This window comes from Populus trichocarpa, chromosome 18 (genome assembly GCF_000002775.5).
Source record: "Populus trichocarpa isolate Nisqually-1 chromosome 18, P.trichocarpa_v4.1, whole genome shotgun sequence".
Classification (NCBI taxonomy): Eukaryota; Viridiplantae; Streptophyta; class Magnoliopsida; order Malpighiales; family Salicaceae; genus Populus; species Populus trichocarpa.
This window is the reverse complement of record NC_037302.2, coordinates 5,169,695-5,179,185: the sequence shown is the minus strand read 5'-3', so window position 1 is coordinate 5,179,185 and position 9,491 is coordinate 5,169,695. Positions and strand designations below refer to the sequence as shown.

Here is a 9,491-nt window from a genome sequence, read left to right as displayed (position 1 = left end):
CATATTCCAAACTATCCAAGTAATGCTAGAAAAAAAAACCCACAAGTTGTTAACAAACCTACTTATTTTTATCATTGTTTTTTCCTTTAAATGACCATTTTGTTGGCTTTCATGTATTTAAATCAATCCTTTTAAAATATAAAAAAATAATCATTATGCCATTGTTGCATGACGAGAATTGTAAGAAACTCATTACTTGTTACAAGCATTTAGTAGACATGTCGAATAAGAATTGAACTTGTGTAACAACCAAACTGATACCATTTAAGTTCATGAGGTCTCAATAACCAAAAAGGATGCTCACATTGAAAGATTATTGAATATAATTCTCAGACTTCTCTTCCTAATTTATCATCAATACTGACTTCAAAAAACAAAAAGAAAAAAAAAACTTGTCAATATTTCTTTTTTGTTGTTTCCAATATGATGGTTTCTCAAATATTAGATAAGGATAAACCATCTCTGGACATTTCTTTACCTTCATAAATTGAAGAACAAACTCTGGTGTCTTTTTATCACAAGTTATGACCATCACAGCCAAGGTTGTTAAAATCACGATTCAACTCGTAAAATCGTACGTTTTTACGAGTTGAATCAGGCTTTACGTGCTAAATCGTTTACGAAACTCGGAACCGGGTAAAATCGGGTCAAAATTGGGTAAAATCGTTAAAATCGGGTGAAATCGCTTAAAATCACGATTTCACTGCCGATTCAACGATTTTGCCCGCAGGAAATTAAATACAATTCATGAGCCACGTGTCGACCGCCTATTGGCTATACCAGATCAAATGCAATTCATTAATCTCTCTTCACCGAATCAATCAGTCTTCTCTCTTCTCTTCACATTCATTGTTCAAGTTCAGAAATCCCTAAATTGAAAACCCAAAATTCGAAATCCTCACTGAGGATTCCTCTATGACTAGGTGTCTCGGACTTTCGGTCTCTTAATCTCTTTCTCTCAGCCAGCAATCAACCACCGTCCACCTCCACAACAGCCCTCGCCAGTCGCCCCTGATCTTTTTTATTTTTCCATAATCGACGACCGACGTCGTCCATTTTAGCAGCCACCGTGAGAACCAGAGTCCACACAACAACAACGGCGTCTCTCCAGTCTTCTCCAGTCTTCACCAGGTAAGTCTTCACCACAACCACTGGTTCTTTTTCCCTGTTCGTGGGTGCTTCTTTTTCCAGTGCCAGGGGTGCTTTTTTTCCGTTTCTCCGTTTCTTACTCTGATGTAGTGATGTTAATATTAGTTTGATTGGATTCGCAGGCTCCAACTTTGACTGCAATATTGAGCTGCATCTGCTCAGCCTCGGTGGTAACTGCTCAGAACAGAGGTAAGCTTCATATCTTTACAGTTTCTTTACAGTGAGGATTTCAGAACAGAGGTAGCGTGTGTGTGAGTGTGACTCTATTTTTTATTGCACTGGATTTGGATGCTGAGTTGTGAATTGTGAATTTGTGATGAATGGATTTTATTGAATGCTGCTGATGCTGCTGTTTGGATTTCGAAAACAAAGTCTGTGAGTCTGTGATTGTGAATGGTTTGAGAGAAAACTGGGTTCTGATTTTGAAAATGGTTTGTTTATTTTTCAGAGCTTACGGGACAGAGAGGAAAACACTACAAAGTTTGTGAACAACAAATAAATTATTTGGAGAAGAAAAACGTAAGTCTTTTTTGATAGTTGGATGTTTAGTATCTAAAATGTTTATGAATTCAGTATTAGTTTCTGAATGCAGTATTAGTTTCCGAATGCAGTATTAGTTTTTTTTTTATAGCTGGATGTTTAATATTAAAATTAATTATAATCATAAAATGTTTGGATTGATTACAGGGTTGATTGAGTTGATCTTTGAATTGTTAAACTTATGGCATCTAGAAAAAATGCTTCTGGTAATAGGCTTGATGTGGGATGGCAGCATGGTATAGATGTTGATAAAAATTCTAGAAAAGTTTTGTGCAAGTATTGTCAAAAAATTATTAGTGGAGGTATATTTCGTTTCAAACAGCATTTGGCTTGCACTCGTAAGGATGTTGAGCCATGTCAACAAGTGCCAGAAAATGTTAAGCAGATGATTTTGGGTGTTTTAGTGAAAAATCTAGAGGCAGCTGAAAAGAAAAGAAAGGCCCTTCAATATAGTGGAAATGATGATGATGATGATGAAATAAAAGAAATTAGCTCCAAGGACAAAGGAAAGAGAGTAGCTAGTGGGAGTGGAAGTACACAAACAACTCTAAATCAATTGCTAAAAAAGGATATTAGAGAAGAAGCATGTCGACAAATTGCTAGGTTTTTCTACACTAGTGCAATTCCATTTAATTGTGTAAAAAACCCTGAGTTTATTAAGGCACTTGAAATGGTTGCAAAGCATGGGCCAGGTTTCAAGCCTCCATCCTACTATGATATTAGAGAGAAGTATTTGAAGCAAGAAGTGGATCAAACAATGAAATTGCTTGAGGAGTACAACCTAGAATGGAAAAAAACAGGTTGTTCAATAATGTCTGATGGATGGACAGATAAAAAAAGACGTTGTATTTGTAACTTTTTGGTTAATAGTCCTAAAGGGACAGTTTTTTTGTCATCGGTGGATACTTCTAATATGTCCAAGACTGCTGATAAGGTATTTGAGATGTTAGATGCCATTGTGGAGAGGATTGGGGAGGAAAATGTTGTCCAAGTAGTCACCGATAATGCTGCAAATTATAAGGCAGCGGGACAATTATTAATGGAAAAAAGAAAGAGTTTGTTTTGGACATCATGTGCTGCCCATTGTATTGACTTGATATTAGAAGATTTTGAGAAGAAGTTAAAGGTTCATCAAGTAACTATTGCTAAGGGGAGGAGAATCACCTCATATATTTATTCAAGAACCATTCTTATTTCCATGCTAAGGCACTTTACGAAAGGAAGGGATTTGATTAGGCCTACTGCCACTCGGTTTGCTACTGCATATTTGACTCTAGGATGTTTGAATGATCATAAAATGTAGCTGATGACTATGTTTACTTCCAACCAGTGGAGTTCATGTAGGTTTGCAAGAATAGAAGAAGGGAAACGAATTCAAAATTGTGTTTTGGACAACAGGTTTTGGCATGATGTCACTATATGTATTAAGGCAGCATATCCTCTAATTAAAGTGCTTCGATTAGTTGATTCAGATGAGAAACCAGCTATGGGTTTTATATATAAAGCAATGGATAAAGCAAAAGAGAAGATACAAGTAAATTTTGGTTCTGTGAAAAAAAGGTATATATCTTGCTAATTTTTATTTCAAATGTTGTCATCTATTAATATGAATGTTTTTCAATTGAGATATTCCTATATTGTAATGATATTTTTATTGTTTTTTTTTTTTATAGTTATATACCTATATGGAATATTGTTGATACAAGATGGGAACTTCAACTCCATAGACCTTTACATGCAGCAGCTTATTATTTGAATCCCCATTATCATTATAATCCCAATTTTAAGGTTAATGCCAACATTAAAATTGGATTATATCAATGCTTAGAAAGGATGGTGCCTAATGCAAATGAAAGGTGCAAAATTGACTTACAACTTGAATCATTCAAGGATGCAAAAGGGTTGTTTGGCATTGACGCTGCCAAGACAGCAAGAGATAAAAAAACTCCAGCTCAATGGTGGGATTCTTATGGGGATGAATGTCCAGAATTACAAAGATTTGCAATCCGAGTTCTAAGCTTGACTTGTACTTCATCTGGATGTGAGCGTAATTGGAGTGCATTTGAAATGGTAATTTTTTTTTGTTTTTTATTTTAAATATTGAAATATTTGATAAAAATCTTATAAATTTGAATTGTTTATTTAGGTTCATACAAAACGAAGAAATCGTTTGCACCAGAAAAAAATGAATGACTTGGTATTTGTAATGTGCAATCTGAAATTGAATGATAACCAAGTCAAAAAGCAAGCTGGTGATTTTGGTATAGAAGATGATCTTTCATCTGATGATGATTGGATAACCGAGGGAGAAAAACATCCAAACTTTGATTTGCTTGGTGCTATTGACAGTGCAACACGAAGACAAAATGGTGATGAAGATGAAAGTGATGAAGAAGAAATTCCTAATGATGTTGAAATGGAGAGTCATGGTATTGAAGATGATTTGGATATTCAAATTGATGATATTGGTGTTGGTACTAGTAGTAGCACTAATGTTCATAATATTGGTGTTGGTACTAGTAGTGATACTAATAATCCTTTTGATGCTAATGATATTGATGAATGCTTGAGGAATGATAAGGAAGATGAAGGGAATGAAGCTGGTTTTAGTTTACATGACACACCAGCAGATTGTTTGTTTTAAGTTTGATAATTATTAGTTAATGAAAAGTTATTTTAAATTATGTATGACTTTTATTTGAACCATGTATTTTAAGATGTTTGAACTATGTATGAATTTTTATTTGAAGGCTTGAAATATGTATGAATTTTTATTTGAAACATGTTTTTTAAGGTGCTTGAACTATGTATAAATTTTTATTTGAAGCATGATTTTTTTTTTAATGTATTTTAAAATTCCTTACGATTTTACGATCCGTTTTTACGATCCGAGTTTGTGTGCAGCTTTCCGTGCCGTGTTAAAATCACGATTTTAACAACCTTGATCACAGCCTTCAAAACACTCACTTGTTTTAATGACATTTTTCTTGTGTTTAGAGAAACTATCTCTCCAATTCTTCAAGCTTTCGGGTTATTTCTTGGAGATCCCAATCTTATTGTTGATGAATTTGTGCATGAAATTTTGCCTTTTAGCAACACTTATTGGTTTCTTCATTCCATCAAATCAAATTAGGCTTCTTCTAGGATTTATTTTTAAAAAATTAGCACAGTAAATTAAAAATATTGGCAGAATAGCACAATTGAAAAAAAAGTTAGTGAAATAGCATAGTTTGTACATGTCACGATTGAAAAAACATGATATTTATAGCTTATCGCTATTCAAAATAGAGACATAAAAAAATATTAAATGGACAAAAGACAGGATAGATGAAAGGAAGAAAGAAAAGACCTCGGAGACACTCTAAGACTTCGATTACGATACCACTAGTACCATAAAAAATATCTCGACAAAACAAATGCAACAACATCAAAGAAAGTCATCAATAGTGACCTGAGTGAACCATATTTGCTACCAAAGATGAGTGAGCCACCCACCACCTATGGGCGGCAAATATGGCACACTTGGGTCACCTTTTGTGACCTTTATTGGTGTTATTGAATTTATTTCGTCAAGTTCTTTCTGACGGTATCGGTGGTGTCATAATTAAAACTTTGGTGTATCTCTAGGGTCTTTTTCTTCTTCTTTTTTCGTTCTTTCTTTTTCTCTCTACTCTTTTCTTCTCATTTAATGAATTTTTATGGATGTCATTATTCTAAATAAAAACAATATATAAATATAATGTTTTCCAATCACGACTGACACGACCAAAAGATTGATGTCTTCTCCCAAGTGCAGGAGTGTCGAAGTAATAAATAACCCGGCAAGACCGGGGTCGAACCACAGGGAGGTTAATTGTATAAATTATAGATAACAACAACAACAACAATAACAACAATAATAAGTTAAAGAGAGCTTTGAGATGTGATATTGATGTAAGGATTAAACAAGGATAAAACAATTGTCAAGGTTAGAGGATCCACTAATGGTATTTCAAACAAGTATAGTATAAACTCTTTTTATTACTCAACTGGAAACCACACACAAAGGAGGTTCCAATCGGATTACAAATTGTTAACATGATTACATTAGTTATCTTATTCGAATAAAGCTAATACTTGTAAATGTTGTCATACATTCATGATTATAACTTATGTTAACAACAAATCAAGTTCCTTTCATAGCTCAGGTGTCGGTTATACCATACAGTATGGGCTATGAAAGTGCCAAGTATTTGTTGTACCAAGTGTTATACAACATAAATCTAGATTAACCATTTAATAAGCAAAGTATTAAAAGTGAACAAGATAACAAATATAAAGCATGTTAGTATCCAACATTAAGGTCCATGTTAAGTTTATATTATACTTATTCTTACACCATTAGTGTACCCTTTTCACCTTGACATTATTAACTTAGCAACACATAATGAAAGAAAGAAACATAAATAAACAAGGAAAGGAAATGAAAAGCATAAGCAAGAAATTAATATAAGCAAAACTTAAGCATTACAAAATATAAAGAGAGAGCAAGAGCATGATCTTGATCTGAACACCAAGATGCCTCAATACATGGCAAATGCCTCCTTTTATAGGCCAAAATTCGGAACTATTGATTTGTTGACTAATTGATGAGTGGGTGGCCACATCTTGACTTGGTGACAATTCTTATCTTCTTGTCTGCCAAAAACGTCATTGATGACGTCATAATTGGAACAAACTTAAATCATGAAAGTTCTAGGGAATTGTCTCATCTTTCCAGGATAAAAATTTGAGATCATTTGGACTTCTAGAACTCGAGATATGGGCTGAACACTGAACAGTGTCTGGGTTGCAGGACAGATTCAGGCTTCTTCATTGTTGCTACAATTTGGACTTGAAAACGGCCTTATTAAATCTTGGGCTTCGCATGAAAGTTGTAGGCCTATGTCTTACCTTTCCATCCATATAAAGTAGACCTAAATCCGAGATCTACAGCTCCAGATATAGCCCGATTACCGAACAATGTTCCAGTTTGGACTGCACCAACATCTCTTTTCTAAGTTTGGCCATCTCTTTGTCCTTTCAATTTCAGTACTTCAACTCAATTCTTTCATTTATGTGATAGGCCTGCATTTAAGATGAACATTTACCATAAATTAAAGGTATCTTATATTATTAGATACGTTATTATAAAACATGCTTTAGTTAAGGAGTTATTGATACTTCAAGTGCAAAATAATGATATAAAACCTTGATAAAAATGCACTTTTAAGTACTAATCACACCCCCCAACCAGCTTATTACTAGTCCCTAGTAATCAAAGCGTTAAAATAGAAAAACTATTTGCAAATTTCACAAAGCAAGACATTCATCATTCAACTTCCATTAATCTATCCAGATAAACAAACTCTCATTAAATTTTATATATCTGCTCAATACCTCTTAAACAAAATATTATTAAACCTTCCTTTTTATGTGCTCAATGTATGAAAACATAGATGATGGGGCTTTTATTGGAAGAAAACAATATTCTGTTCTAATGTTTAAGGTTAACTTCCTTGGGTTGGGATTATTATCTTCTTTTTTTTTTTTCTTTTTTTTTTCTTTTTTTCTTTTTTTTTTTGGTATTTTTTTTCAATATATATATACATATACTTAAAACACAATGCATCTTTAACCCATGTAACGAGCTTTCGGCTAATGACTCCCAGACCAGTTGGTCTTAGGGCATTAGGTGTTGAGACACCCCTACGAGCTTAGTAACTCGGGTTGCAGATACTGATACGTAGATAGTGCAATGTTTGATTCCCTTAAGCTTTTCTCCTTAACCCATGTAACAAGCTTTGGGCCAATAGCTCCCAAGTCAGTTGACTTTAGGGTATTAGGTATTAAAACACCCCTTCGGGCTTAATTGCTTAGGTTAGGGAGGCTACGAAACCAAACTTATCTACGCTTTTATTATCATCAATTTTTGTTGTTGTTTTTTTTTTTTTTTTTTTAAATTATAGACTATCCCTATCCCTTAGTTGTTACTTTTAACAAAAGAACATAAATATGTAATAATCCAATGTGCAACCCACAATCATATGTTAAAGTGTGTGTGTGAAAATGAAGGTTTAAGAATACTTGTTAAATGAGTATATGAGCAGAATCAAGTGATAACAATGCGAGAGTTTGTAAACCTGAATATTTCAAGAAGTATTCTAATAGGCCTTGTTATGAGTATTGCAAATAACCATTGGAAAATGTTTACTAAGATGCGTCTCAAGAGTCACTAAAATTTCCCCTTACTCTGCCATCCTAGTAATAACAGTTTTGTCAAATGGTTTTAATAATAGCAAAAACAGTTAGTAAGTTAGTTTTTTTTTTTTTTTTAATGTCAACTACTACCCTCTCCCCCCAACCAGAACAAGACATTGTCTTCAATGTCATAAGATAGAAAGATAGAGTATAGAAGACATCACCTGAAATAACGAACACTGACAAACCTGAAACACACTTAAACAAATATAAGAAATAACAAAACAAAATAATATGCTAATAATAAAACCAAAAGACACAAGGATTCACAAACGAAGGCTCAAATCCAATCTAAGCTTTTTACGGCTTTCTGTAGTTGACCAATTTATGCGACTCATGGAAGGATCAATTACAGGGGTGAAAGATTGTAGTTTGTCGATCAATTGTTCAGCAGTAGCAGCAGAGATTATGAGTTGTCGTGCCGAAGATGTTAGAAATTCCTGTTCCACAGCTTGATCAAGAAAAGACAACAAATTATCATAAAAACCATTAACATTGAGCAAACCTATAAGTTTATGGTGAATGTGAAGTTGGGCCCAAGAGGAAATATGAAAGATCTCTTCCAATGTGCCCAAACCACCTGGTAAGGCAATGAAGGCATCAGCATGGTTAAACATTGCATTCAATCGATCAGACATTGTGGAGACCTGTAGTTCCTCTCCAATTGTTCTTCCAATGATGTCCCCTTTTGTTAAAGCTTCGGGGACGACCCCCAAAACTTGACTACCTCCTAAAAATGCAGCTATTGCCACACCCCCCATTAACCCAAGGCTGCCTCCCCCATACACTAAATGAATCTTTTTCTCAGCTAGTACCTGACCAAGATGATTTGCTGCTTCCAAAAAAACTATTTCCTTCCCAGGACTGGATCCACCGAAAACACAAATATTTTTTATGTGATAACTTGAGGGACCTGCCATTTCTACACACTTCTATATCTGTCTAATGTAAGGGTTGAGTAGAAATGAGGGGAAGGAAGAGAAGATTTTATAGATGAGGATTTGAAAATGCAATCATATCACCTAGATATAGGCCAGCTGGAGTCTCACACTCTCTCTCTCTCTTTATGTATTTATTTATTTATTTATTTTGAAAAGCATGTGTATGTACAGGTAGTTGTGATTGTGGCTCACATCTTCCCTTGGTTTTACGTCCAAGAACGGCTTAAACGCCCTCTATGGGTCGGGGATAGGCTTCCCATCTAGTTTTCTTAAAAACTGGCAAACAGGGTCTTTTTTAGTCAGATTCCCAAGACTAAGTCGATCATGTTCTTTATGGAATTGTGGCCATAAATCATGAATAGCACGATGCACATCTCCACTAGGATGCGTCTCAAGGGTTAATAGAAGATTATCTAAAGACCCCTTACTCAGGCCATCCTTAATGAATTGTATTTTATCTTCACGGTTTATAGATACCATTCCTAAAGAACGACATGTTGCATTACAAGTCCATCTGGCACATCTGTGACAGACTTTCAGTCGTTTTGCACGACGTTTCTTTGCAAAAGTGCTTTTACCTAT

At 34.4% G+C, this 9,491-nt stretch overlaps 1 pseudogene; it reads left to right on the top strand.

Moving 5' to 3' along the window:
- The first annotated feature begins 1,779 nt into the window (after nucleotides 1–1,779).
- LOC112324913 (uncharacterized) lies at nucleotides 1,780–4,628 on the top strand (annotated as a pseudogene).
- The last annotated feature ends 4,863 nt before the right edge of the window (nucleotides 4,629–9,491 follow it).